We start from the raw sequence: 13,102 nt of genomic DNA, 5'->3' as shown, positions 1-13,102 counted from the left end.
GCTATGCCGGAGAGCAGCCAAGGTGGTGACTCTGCTTACATAGGCAGAGTGGGCCTATAGCCACTGCCCACCACTCAGCTATAGATACCACGCCATTTGAGCTCGACCCATCACGAACCAAAATTTGGCACATAGGTTCTTTGGCCTCGATTGATCGAGTCTATTTATCTTTTAATTATTTCATAATGTAAGGCTTTTAGGCAAGTATAGTTTAGTCATGTGAGCCATTAAGGCAAGTCCAAATAAGTCATGACCGCTCTTAGGGTAAGTCTAGTTAAGTCAAATAAGCCTTCTAAGACAAATCCAATTAAATCATATAAGCCTTTAAGGCAATCCTAATTCGAGTCGTGTCGGCCTTTACGGTTAGTCCTAGTGGACTCGTTATAACCGACCTCTATATATAGAGGGGTTAGGCTCCTTTGTTAAGCATTGAAGCATTGAGAAACTATTCTTGCCCTGAATTTATCTTAGGTATAAGACTAAGATAACCTAGGAATAGAAGAAAATTAATCACCCTTCATATTTTATTTATATATTATTAAGATTACATTCATATACACATTCATGACATGGTGCTCCTATGTGATTCATATTATCTAGTACTTGATTTACTCTCTGTTTGGCATCACTGATTTAGAGTAAGGACTATTCACTAAGCTTTAAGCTCATTACTCTGTTTATTTCTTGTCTAACCACTCTAGATATTATGGTACGTGATAACGACTTGAGATATCATGAGAAGATATTTTAGATAAAAGATGTGGTGAGCTATAGACGTGAGATGGTATAGAAGATAGTTTATCTAGATATTATGTCATACCATTATGATATTTATACTCCATTGTATAGACGATGATTTGTATAATACATATCGTATTATGTTGTACTCGTGTGTTTGTAGTTAAAAGTTGTATTTTCTAGTTTGTCGTGGCCTATGTGGGCCCTGCCAGATTATGTAGTGGTGTAGTGTATTATTGTGGATTTGCATATTCATATATTAACAGATTTGTTTGGTTAATAGTATAAGTTATTAGGTGATGGATTATGTGAGCATGGATATGTTAGCAAGTTTTATTTGATGATGTCATAATTTATTTTGTGATTAAGTCCCGCTTGACCTGTCGCGTGCGCCGCACGTGCTGTGTAGGCTAGAGGGCGTGCACATGCCTATGCTGGGTGGGAGCATTACATTACAACAACGACTACGCCAGCCTGACCACGTCATCGACGATCGCGGCGATGGTTAGACTAGGAGGGAGAAAGATGGATGGAAAGCAAAGGACACCCAAGCTTTCCTCGTGGGGTAAATTTATAGAGAGCTTCAGAGGAAGAGAGAGAGAGAGAGAGAGAGAGAGAGAGAGAGAATTAGAGAGGGGGTGGAGCGGAGGCCGCCCCCCAACACGCATGCCGGCGGTGGCATGTGCAGGTGGGGAAAGGGCTAGCCTACCGTCCCCTTACCTTGGCCTCAGAAAGCATCCCTGATTCAAGCCAAGACCAGCCATGGTGAGGAGAGGGGAGAAGAGACGGCACATGCCCCGTTTGCTTCTTTTTCACATTTTTTTTTATTTTTTGAGTGTTACATCTCTACTACCCTTTTAAAAAAATTTTGACTGAAAATTTAATTACTCACTTAGTGATTTGAACAGAAAAGGGTAGGTTGTCCTCATCTCATCCTCACATTACCATGAGGCCTCCTCCACTTAGTGATTTGAACAGGAAAGGGTAGGTTGTCCCTTGTTGCGGATCATCTCTAGTGGTCTGTAACATTGTGGCTTTACAGCCGAGGTCAGTAGTCAGTGTGCGCAGCAGACATTCGGACACATTGTTCGCTAGGACATATGTTGTGAGCTATCCTCATATGGTTTCTATTAGCTAGTGGGGTACTTGGGTCTAGATAATGATGATACCCTTAACTGTTGACAGCGTTTGATTATATGATTGAGATACCCTTAAAGTTGGCAGGGGTATTCTCTGAAGCCTTAATCTAGATTTGAGACCGGGTTTCGGGTGTTGGCTATGCACAGTGGTCAAGTATGAAAATGTCATTCAAATGACATTGATGAATGAGATGTGGAGAAATGCATATGATTATTGAGTGGTCAATATGTATCATATGCGGTTGCATTTGATATCATAGCATGGTCCCAGCATCATATGTGTCATATTTGAGAGAGAGTTCTGATGATGGTATGATATTGAGATTGTTTATACATTGTCGAGAATTATATACTTTGATCAGTTATGACATGAAATCTATATTTCATTTATATATTAAAGAGATTGAATTCATATTCGCATTAATGGTATGGTGCTCCTATGTGATTCATATTATCCAATACTTGATTTACTCTCTGTTTGGGATCATTGATTCGGGGTAAAGTCTATTCACCGAGCTTTAAGCTTATTATACTATTTATTTTTTGTCTAACCACTCTAGATATTATGGTACGTGATAACGACTTGAGATATCATGAGAAGATATTTTAGAGAAAAGATGTGGTGAGCTATAGACGTGAGATGGTATAGAAGATAGTTTATCTAGATATTATGTCATACCATTATTTGATATTTATACTCCATTGTATAGACGATGATTTGTATAATACATATCGTATTATATTGTACTCGTGTGTTTGTGGTTATAAGTTGTATTTTCTAGTTTGTTTGTCGTGGCCTGTGTAGGCCTTGCTAGATTATGTAGTGGTCTAGTGTATATTATTGTGGACTTGCATATTCATATATTAACAGATTTATTTTGTTAATAGTATAATTTATTTGGTAATTGATTATGTGAGCATGGATATGTTAGCAAGTTTTTATTTGATGATGTCATAATTTATTTTGTGATTAAGTCCCACTTGACTTGTCGCATGCACCGCACGTGCCGACTTGCACGTGCCTATGTTGGGTGGGAGCGTTACATTACAAGAACGACTATGCCTGCCCAACCACGTCAGCGACGATCACGGTGATGGTCGGAGTGGGGGAGAGAAAGGTTGAAGGGAAGCAAAGGACACCTAAGTTCTCCTCGAGGGGAAAATAAATAGGGAGGAAGAGAGAGAGAGAGAGAGAGAGAGAGAGAGAGAATTAGAGAGGGGGAGGAGCGGGGCTAGCCTGCCCTCCCCTTACCTTGGCCTGACAAAGCATCCGTGTCAAGCCAAGGCCAGCCATGGTGAGGAGGGGGGTGAGGGGCACGTGCCTCTCTTGCTTCTTTTTTATCATTTTTTTAATTTTTGGGTGTTACATCACTACCCTTATAAAATAATTTTGACTCAAAATTTAATTACTCGCATAGTGATTCAAATAGGAAATGGTAGGTCGTCCTCATCTCATCCTCACGTTCCCATGAGTCCTCCTCCACTGAATGGTTCCTCCAAAGCACCTTGACTAAAGGTATGATCTTCTCTCTCCGCGTTTTCATCCCCATGTCAACAATCTATATCAGCTACTCTTCATAACTCAAATCCTTCTAGAAGCGGACAGGCTCATACTAGAGGATATGGGAAGGGTTGTGCATATAACCCCTCAGCACGGAAACATGAAAGATGTCATGGATCTGGGCTAAGTCAGGGGTAGGGCGACCCAATACACCACAGGTCCAATGCTCTCAAGTATCTCAAATGGGCCCACATAATGAGGGCATAATTTGCCCTTTCTCCCAAAACGGAAGACTCCCTTCCAAGGCGATACTCGGAGAAAAACTTTATCGCCAATCTAAAACTTGAAGTCACGATGCCGACAATTTGCATAGCTCTTCTGTCAACTCTGAGCAATGCGCAGGAGCTCCTAAATTAAACGGACCTTATCGATAGTTGCTTTGTACTAGTACAGCATTCTCCACTTTTCTCTCCCCCACCTCATCCCAACTTATTGGCATACGACATTTGCATCCATAGAGGGCCTCGTAAGGAGGCATTCCAATACTGGATTGATAGCTATTATTATATGCAAACTTAATTGATGACAAATGCCAGACCCACCCTAGCCCAAAATCCACTATGTTGGCCCAAAGCATGTCCTCTAAGCTGTGATGTGCTGCAACTTGGTACCGAAGGACTTATGTAGGTGGCACCAAAACCGAGACATGAATCTGGGGTCCTGATCGGAGGTGATGGAGAAGGAACCCCATGTCGGCACAAGATCTCATCTTTGAACTGAATGGCAAGCTGTTCCATCAATTCGGAGACGCTGACCGGCAAGAAGTGTACCGATTTAGTTAACCTGTCTACAATAACCCGGATGGCATCCTTCTTTCTCCAGATCCTTGGTAGCTCGGTAATAAAATCCATTATAATGTGCTCCCACTTCCATCAGGAATAGCCAATGGTTGAAGTGTACCTGCGGGCATTTGATGCTCGATCTTTACCTACTGACATGTCAGACACTGAGCGACGAACTCTGCAATGCTCCTCTTTAGACCGGGCCACCAAAAATGTTTGTCGCCAACTATCGTACATCTTGGTTTCCCCACGATGTAAGGCGTAAGCGGACAGATGGACTTTCGCCAAAATTTCCTCCCGCAATACCCTTGACTTGAGTACAAATAATCTTTTATCCAAACCACAAATCTTCAGCTGGGTCCAAACGAAGTTTGCTCCTCTTGCTGGTCAGCACTTGCTGTATAATCTGAAGAAAGGTGGAATCATCTCCCTAGGCTGGGCTGCCTTAATCCTGTTAGGAAGGGTGGGTTTGGAGTCTCTTCCCTCCCCTCCGAGCTACTAATGGAGTATCCAGACAATGCCAGTCGATCAAAGGGAGCGATTGCTCAGTAATCACAAAGGCGAGTTGCCCGAGGATTTCCTACTCAACACATCCACCACAATGTTAGCCTTTATTGGGTGGTAGTTGATGGTGCAGTCATAATCGTTGACCAACTCTAGCCATTCCAGCTGATTAAGGTTTAAATCTTTTTGAGTGAATAAATACTTGAGGCTCTTATGATCAAAATTTTTTTGCACTTCTCCCTATAAAGGTAGCCAAATTTTGAGAGCAAAAACAATTGCAGCTAACTCCAATTCATGAGTGGGGTAGTTCTCGTAGTCCTTAAGTTGATAGGAGGCATAAGCTACCACCCTCCCTTCTTGTCAATACCTATATGTTTACCTTCTTGGTCTTAATATGGGTTCTCAATTCGCGAATCCATGATGCCACCCCGCCATCGTTGTACCGCCATCTCTAAGGGCGCAACAGCCCCAGTTGGGAACCCCAATATAGACGCGACAACGGTCGGCAGAGAGACATTTGCACGCCTGGTCCAACAGCAGGAGTGTGACACCCAACTCTAAACACGTGCATGACACGAGCCCACACGGCACGTGCATAGCACCTGACCATTTGGTTAGATACCAACAATCAAAATAAACCTGTAGCAACATCATAATTTTATCCACAACCTCTAAATTAAGAATAACTCAAGTCTAACTGTCAACAGCATACAAGTAACTCTACATGGGCCCTACACAGGCCACAACACATCATCAAGAGCTTTTCACAACTATATATCCACAACAGTAGATTATACAAAATTATACAAGTACAATGTCACCTGCTAAAATATAAGACAAGGATACAGATACACTTTGGAGGATGTCCACTAGTACATTGGATAAGATAACTCATCTAGCAGAAGACACTAACCACCCTCTACTCCTCACTCACCGGCAAAACCTCTAAGGGAGTATCCTGCTCCTCTCGTTCACCTGGGTTTTTGGAAGGGAGAAAACAAGAGAGTCATGAGCAAAAGGCTCAGTGAATAGACCTTACCCCGAATCAGTGAAGCCAAACAGAGAGTAAATCAAGTACTGGATAATATGAATCAGAAAGAGTATCATGTTATGAATGAGTAAATGAATGTGTCATCAATACTACATAAATGAAACATAGATAACATGTCATGTCATAATTGATAAAAATACATAATCCTCGACAATGAATAAATAGGTCACCACGTCATATGATCATCATAACTCTCTATCAAATATGACACATGATGCATGCCGACTATGACAATGCTATGATATCAGATACAATCATATATGATGTATATTGACCACTCAATAATCAGGTATGTCGGATAAAAATGAAATCATATGCATTTCTCAACATCACGATCATCACCGACATCTCGGTATAATAGCATCATACTAGACCACTGTGCACAGTCAACACCCGGTACCCGGTCTCAACATCATGCCCGAAGGCTCAGAGCATACTCTGCCATCCGCAAGGAGTATCTCAAATATAATCATACCCTGCCATCCGCTAGGGTATCAACATCCATCCAGACCGGGCACCCCCTCTAGCTGATAGAAATCTCGTGAGGATAACTCGCCACATATGCCCTGGCGAACGGCATGTGTCCGAATGTCTGCTGCGCACACAGACTAACGACCTCGGACGTAAGGCCAACAGGATCGCGACCATGTCGAGCGATCAATCATCCACCAAGCGCGTCCTAACCCTCGCGCCCACTCGGGTATCCTCACGCTTTCTATCAACTATCCTATCAATCACATTTCATGCTTTCCTTTTTAAATGATAAATCATATGCATATATCCAGTACGATAACAAGTCAATGCATAACAGGAATTTAGGTGGAATAGGAATCAAGAGAAAAATGATGCAATGTAGTCTCCAACTATATAGTCAACACATGCATACTCATGCTAGTCTATCACAAGCACACTCATGCTAGAGATCATCTCGGTATAAAATCAGAACAGTATAATCATATCTCATCATCTCTATTTATTATCATCATACTGATATCCAAGATCAACCTAATTATATGCATGATAACAATATGCTCGACTGTATTCATCTCTAGATAAAGTCATATAATCATGCTGGAGGCCAAAACATGCATGTACATAATATATAATATATTCTAATTTGAGAAAGGGATCTAAGGGATAAGACTACTCACCCCACGGCAAATACCAAACCACCACTCGTTCACGCTGTTACGATAACGATCAAGCCTCGATAGCTAAGTCCACAGGGTCTTGAACAGGGGGGTCGGGATCTGAAATTATTTGTAACAATTATGTCAGTCTTTTTATTAATTAAAATTAACCCGACAAAAAGACAGTTTCTTGTTGTAAGTATGTACTCTTCATTTCTATATTTGGTTCGTTATTTATTAACCATAATTATATTATTTAATAGTGTATTTAAAATATATTTTTTCTGTCTATTATTCTCTTTGATAATTAAGAAAATAAAAATTAAGTTACTGCAAATAATTACGTAAGAATATACGTATATAACCCTAATAATTACTATTACCTACTTAGGATTAAAATAATAATTTATATTGCAGGTATTTTACTAAACATGATATAATTAGAATGATATACTAACTATGATATGATTGTATTTAATTTGTACAACTTAAACACATTAAATTAACTAAGCTAAACTAATTGTGCATATATATATATATATATTTTTTTTTATAGTGCTGGGCTCAGCCCAGCACCATGCACAGCAAGGCGCTGGGCCGAGCCCAGCGCCTGGCGCTGCAAGGGCGCTGGGCCGAGCCCAGCACCACTTGCAGGGTGCAGCCCGAGGAGAGAAGGGAAGAAGGAGGAGGAGGAGAGGAAGGAGAAAGAGAAGAAGAAGAAGAAGAAGAAGAAGAAAGAAAAAGGAAGAAGAGGGTTGGGCCATGGGGGAGGGGTGCGGCCGCTGGTGGCCACTCAGCGGCCAGCCTCTCGCCGACGGCTCAATCCTCCGGCGGTTCCGAGAGGAAGCCGACAAGGAGGAAAAGAGAAATAGAGAGAGAGAGGTGGAGAGAGAGAGAGAGAGAGAGAAAGAGAGAGGGAGGGAGGGAGGCTCACCGGAGCTAGGGGAGGTGGCGGCGGCAGCGGGTAGAGAGAGAGAGTGTTTGAGAGAGAGAGAAGTAGAGAAAGGTCAAAGAGAGCTCGAAAGAGAAAAAGAGAGAGAGAGAGGAAGAAAAGGGAGAGAGAGGCGGTGGAGAGGAAGGCTGCGGCGGCGGCGGCGGGGGCCCACCGCGCCAGCTGGCTCGGCCAGGTTGGCCGGGCCAGCGCTTGGGGCGCGTGGCGCCCATCTCCGTTGCCACTGCATGGCACGACAGCTCGTGCCATGCAGTGCAGAAATCTTAATAATAATATATATTTTTTTTTTTTTTTTTTTTTTTTTTTTTTTTTTTTTTTTTAACCTTGGGTTATTACAAGGAGGGATTGATCGAGGTGGTTCTACATGTCCGTACAACCTCCTCACGAATTGATGAGGCTCCGAGCCACCCCGAAAGTAGCGAAGGAGGGACATCCCTGAACAGCTTCATCCAGTTGAATCCCTCGATTTTTAGTGGTGCCACCAAGCCATTGGAGGCTTACAAAAGGTTAATGGATGTCAAGAAAATTCTGGATACCCTATCAGCAGTGTGACTCCTTCGGTACCTTCCTTCTTTGTGGTGATGCTGAATGGTGGCGGCAGGCAATACAGAGTCTGATCCGGTTGACACCAGGGTCAGAGGTTATCACTTGGACCATGTTTTCTTAGGCAATTCAACTAGAAATATTTCCTCATGGCAGTGAGAAACAAGCTGTAAAGGGATTTCAACCACTTGGAGCAAGGAACCATGATAGTGGTTGAATATGAGGCGACCTTCAATGCCCTATCTCATTTTGCCACTTACCTGGTTCCTGATGATGGGTCAGGGCTTAGCGCTTTCGCGAGAGCTTGGGTCTTGGCATTATGAAGCGATTATATGTTTTGGGGCCTCTTTCATATGCCATGACTATTGAGCAGGCCATAGTTGCTGAAGCTATATTTTGGAGCGAAGGCCTTGAACCAGGACCGGGAATGATCAGGTCATTGTCAGGGCTGGGGATGGGATGGCCGCCGTCATAGTTTGAACTCGGGGTCGGGTGGCTCCTCTTAGTCGAGACTTGCTTATCATCCATACCAGGCAGGTAGTTCTATCTCTAAGTAAGCTCTTCCTAGTGCAAGCTTGGGCATCGGCCGAGCTAGTAGGACCAAGCTCGCACCCAGACCTTTTGGCATGAGGGGTGTTACAATTGTGGCCAGGAGGGTCACATGTCCAGAAATTGGCTTCATCCTCGTCATCCTGCTTAGTGCTTCCTGTGTGGCAGCAAGGCCATCTTTGCGATCACTACCCAACGCAATTTGCCCCCTCTTACCCATCTGCTGCAGTTTCGGTGCTTGGAGCCTTTTGTGCCTCTTCCCTTGGCGGTTAGGGTTGTAGATCTGCTAGAGTCGGCCCATCACACTGAGTTAAAGGCCCTCGCACCGGTTGGGTATTTTGCTATGACAGAGATGGATGCTTTGGCTTCTAATGAGGTGGCTACAAGTACTATGACTTATTTTCTCGGCCTGCCAAGGTTTTGTTTGACACGAGGGCCTCGTTCATTTCTTACACTTTTTTGCCCGGGGGGGGGGGGAGAAATTAGCATGTAAGGATTTTGGTGCACCCTCCCACTAGGCATATTATCTGCCTGTCTTAGTATTTTCATCTCAATACGTGCGAATGAGGATTGCAAGATATTCATACTCATATGATGTCCGGAGATACAAAAGTTGGATGGATAGGATTAATTGTTTTTACCTTAGGAATTAGGAATCTTTATTTTATTTTCTCGTTTGTTGCTTCTCCCCCTTCATCCCTCACAATCCTAATCGTCTCTACAACTTGTATGGCTTTCTTCCTTTCCCTACTCATTGTTGCCTATCATAGCCACCATCGGTCATTGACTGATTAGGTCAACCCTGGCTAGAGCCCCACCACCATTAGATCTCCTCCCTTTCCTTTCGTTTCCTTGCTTGCCCACCTATTCACCCCCGGTTTGCAAGAGAATGGGATAGGAAAGGCCTTTGGAAGGATTGGACCCGAACACAAGGAATGATCCGATGGACGAATGCCGCAAGCGGGCTGAGCATCCGAGGTGATAAAAGTGGCTATATTGGATGGGAAAGACTTTAGGAAGGATCAAACCAAGTCTCAACTCTAACCTCAAGTTGAGCAATGCTTAAACGTGAGAGGATATCCTGGTTGACTGGTGGGCATGCATGTGACTTGAGCTGGGCTGTAGGTGAAGCTGATGCTCCTAGGGTGTGATGGTCATGTCTTCATGTTTGTATGGCAGTGGAGGTGGGATACTAAACTTTTGCAACCAAATTGGTATGACTCAGATAACTCTACCTAATGCAGATGATGGTGGATGATGGCTAGGCTAAAGATGTGATTCTACCAGATATGGAGGCTAGTTATTGGGGGATTGTGGTGATGTATTGAAGGCCGAGTAATTAATGGAGGTGGCTCAGCAAGAGATAGTAGTGGTGATAGCTTGCGGATGCGGTAGATGATTGAGGACTATGATTGGTTTGTGACTATGATAAGAGCGAGGACCCGTACGGGAGATAGAGATGACTAAGGAAAAGAGAGACAAAATGGGAGAAGTTAGAGTCAAAAGAAAAGACTAGAACGAAAAGAAATAGAGATAGAGAGAGGTAGAAGAAATAAATAATCTAATCATAGTTCAATGCATTTCTAGGATAGATGTCATAAGACCCTATTTATAGGAAATACAATAAAGAATCTTAAGATAACCAAAACCGACTAAGAAACAATTAGTAAGCTTACCTAAACCAGTCTGTATCTTCCTCAAATTAGATCATCATTCTGCCCCATTTAGAATTCCACTATGAAGAAAGTCTAAATATTAAAAACATATATCATGATGTCACCAATCTAATCTTTCAAGTTTCATATTTTTCAAATGTCATATGAATATTTGCTGCTTATTTTCTCGAAACTGCATAGACTGTTAATGTCTGCAATTCAGGGACAAGACTAATTCAAACTCAAACACAATTTAGACTTGAACCGTATCAATTTGGGTTTGAAATCCTAGTTTGAGGGCAGAAGTGTGAAACCCAATCCCTAATAGATTTCTCTTTTCCCTGAATTACTAGCTACTTTCTCCCCTAAAACCCTAATTGTAACAATCTAGCCCCTTAAAAAAATAATAAATTTAAAAATTAATTTGGGCATGACGTAATTGGCCACATTGTGGCCGTCCTCATGCCCAAGCCGAGCTCAGAAATTCTCACCTGCTATGGCAAGCCGTGGGGCTGCTATCCTCCCTCCTCCATCTCCTTCTCTCTCTCTCTCTCTCTCTCAGGTTTGCCGGAACCGAGCCACCGGCGAGAGACCGGCTGCTGACGACCAGCAGCCAGCTGATCCCCTCCTCGCCGGCCCAACTCCTCCTCCCCCCTTCTCTTTCTTCTCTTCTCTTCTCTTCTTTTTCTCCTTTCTTTTTTATTCTTTTCTCCTTTCTTCTTCGTCTTCTCTCCTTTCTCCCCTCTTTGTTCTCCTCTCTCTCTCTGCTGCTATCTACAGTGGTGGGCCAAATATAATTAATGTAATTATAAGTATTTTGGTATTTATAGCTTAATTATCATTTTTAGATTAATGTATTTAGTTTATTAAAAATAATCAAATTATATAAGTTTCCATTAATGTTCATGTTATATATATATATATAAATAATGCATTTCTAGACTTACTGTTATATATATTATTTTCCATAAAACAAAATGCTAAGCTATGATAATTATTTTTATATAAACAGATAATAATTATTTTATGTATAACTAGTGACTAGTTAAGTAAAAGTAGTCATTGCCAAATAATTGAATTATACTTAGTTATTTTATGTACATATATTTTTAATTATATTATTTTATATCTGATTCTTTTATGGTTTTATATCAAAAGAGATTAATTATTATATGCCTAATGCCTAATATATAATTAGAATAAGGTTATCATAATTATATATATATATTATAAACTCAGTTATTGATGGGCATTCACAAGCTCCAAAAGGATGAAATAAAAAGAGAAGAACTAACAGCCTTTGTTTGATTGGTTTGGAACGCCACAAATAAATTCTGTTAGGGTAATTCGCCACACTCAAGAAGGAGAAGAAGGTGAGTGATAAGAATTGATAGATTCGCCATAAAACGTAGTTTAGATAAGAATTTTGTAACTCTTTAAGCAAGAGAAATTCTGAACTCATCTCATGCCCATTCCACTTCCAAAACAAGCCTTTTCAAGGCCAAACAGATTCTACTTCCCAAAAGATAATAAATGGCCACTAAACAACAATAAATGGCCAGCACATTTACTAAGTCAAGGAACTGAAAAGATGTGGTTGGCCATAGTGTAGCCGGCCTTGTGCCCATGCAGCTTGATGCGACATGCGTCACTTGCCCTGCTAGCTAGGCTGGGCCGACTAGCTGCGATGGGCCCCACCCTGCTGCCACCACCACTGCACCCCCCCCCCCCCCTCACCGCCTCTCTCTCTCCCCCTCTTTATAGGTCTCTCTCACACTCCCTCTTACCCTCCTCTCTCTCTCGAGCTCTCTCTTTCTCTCCTTCCCTTGCCAACGTCGGCCTACCGCCGCCGTCGCTACCGTCGCCACCGTCGCTACCGTCGCCACCGTAACCCCCTCTCACCGTCTCTCTATAGCTCTCTCTCTAACTCACTCGTTCCCTCTCACTCTCCCTCTTACCCTCCTCTCTTTCTCTCTCTCTCTAGCACCTCTCTCTTTCTCTCCTTCTCACCGACAGCTTCTCACTATCGCCATCATCGCCGCCGCACCCCTCACCGCCTTCTCCCTCTTTTGTGCTCTCACTCTAACTCTCTCATTCTCTCTCTCTTACTCTCCACTCTCTCTCTCTCTCTCAATCACCTCTCTCTCTCTCGAGCTCTCTTTTCCTTCTCTTACTGACGCCAGCCTGTCACTATCATCGTCGCCATCGCCGCCACTACCGCAGCCTAGATCCTAAACCCCTTATGTGAGGCCCCATGGACCCTGTTAAGACGAGTTGTCGCTCGGTTACCGGATGTGAGGATACGTGAGTGGTGTCTTCGATCCAGATGTGAATAGTCTTATCCCCTAGACGTCTTTCTCGAATTAGGATATATTATATATTATGTACATGCATGTTTTGGCCTCCAGCATAATTATATGACTTTATCTAGAGATAATTTTAGTCAAGCATATTTTATCATGCATTTGATTAGGCTGATCTGGGATATGAGTACATTG

At 42.5% G+C, this 13,102-nt stretch overlaps 1 long non-coding RNA gene across 1 annotated transcript; it reads right to left on the bottom strand.

Annotated features, from left to right (window-relative positions):
• Positions 1-5,495: 5,495 nt before the first annotated feature.
• On the bottom strand, positions 5,496-11,308 carry LOC140784987 (uncharacterized). The gene is made up of 3 exons (XR_012108357.1): positions 11,096-11,308; positions 6,927-7,025; positions 5,496-5,699 (listed from the first exon to the last, which is right to left on the bottom strand). It is a non-coding gene; the product is annotated as an uncharacterized lncRNA (long non-coding RNA).
• Between the last annotated feature and the right edge of the window lie 1,794 nt (positions 11,309-13,102).

Source organism: Typha latifolia, chromosome 3 (assembly GCF_019914945.1).
Source record: "Typha latifolia isolate L0001 chromosome 3, TyphaL0001v2, whole genome shotgun sequence".
In the NCBI taxonomy this organism is placed as follows: Eukaryota; Viridiplantae; Streptophyta; class Magnoliopsida; order Poales; family Typhaceae; genus Typha; species Typha latifolia.
The sequence above is the reverse complement of the archived record's forward strand: the minus strand, read 5'-3'. Positions and strand labels throughout refer to the sequence as shown.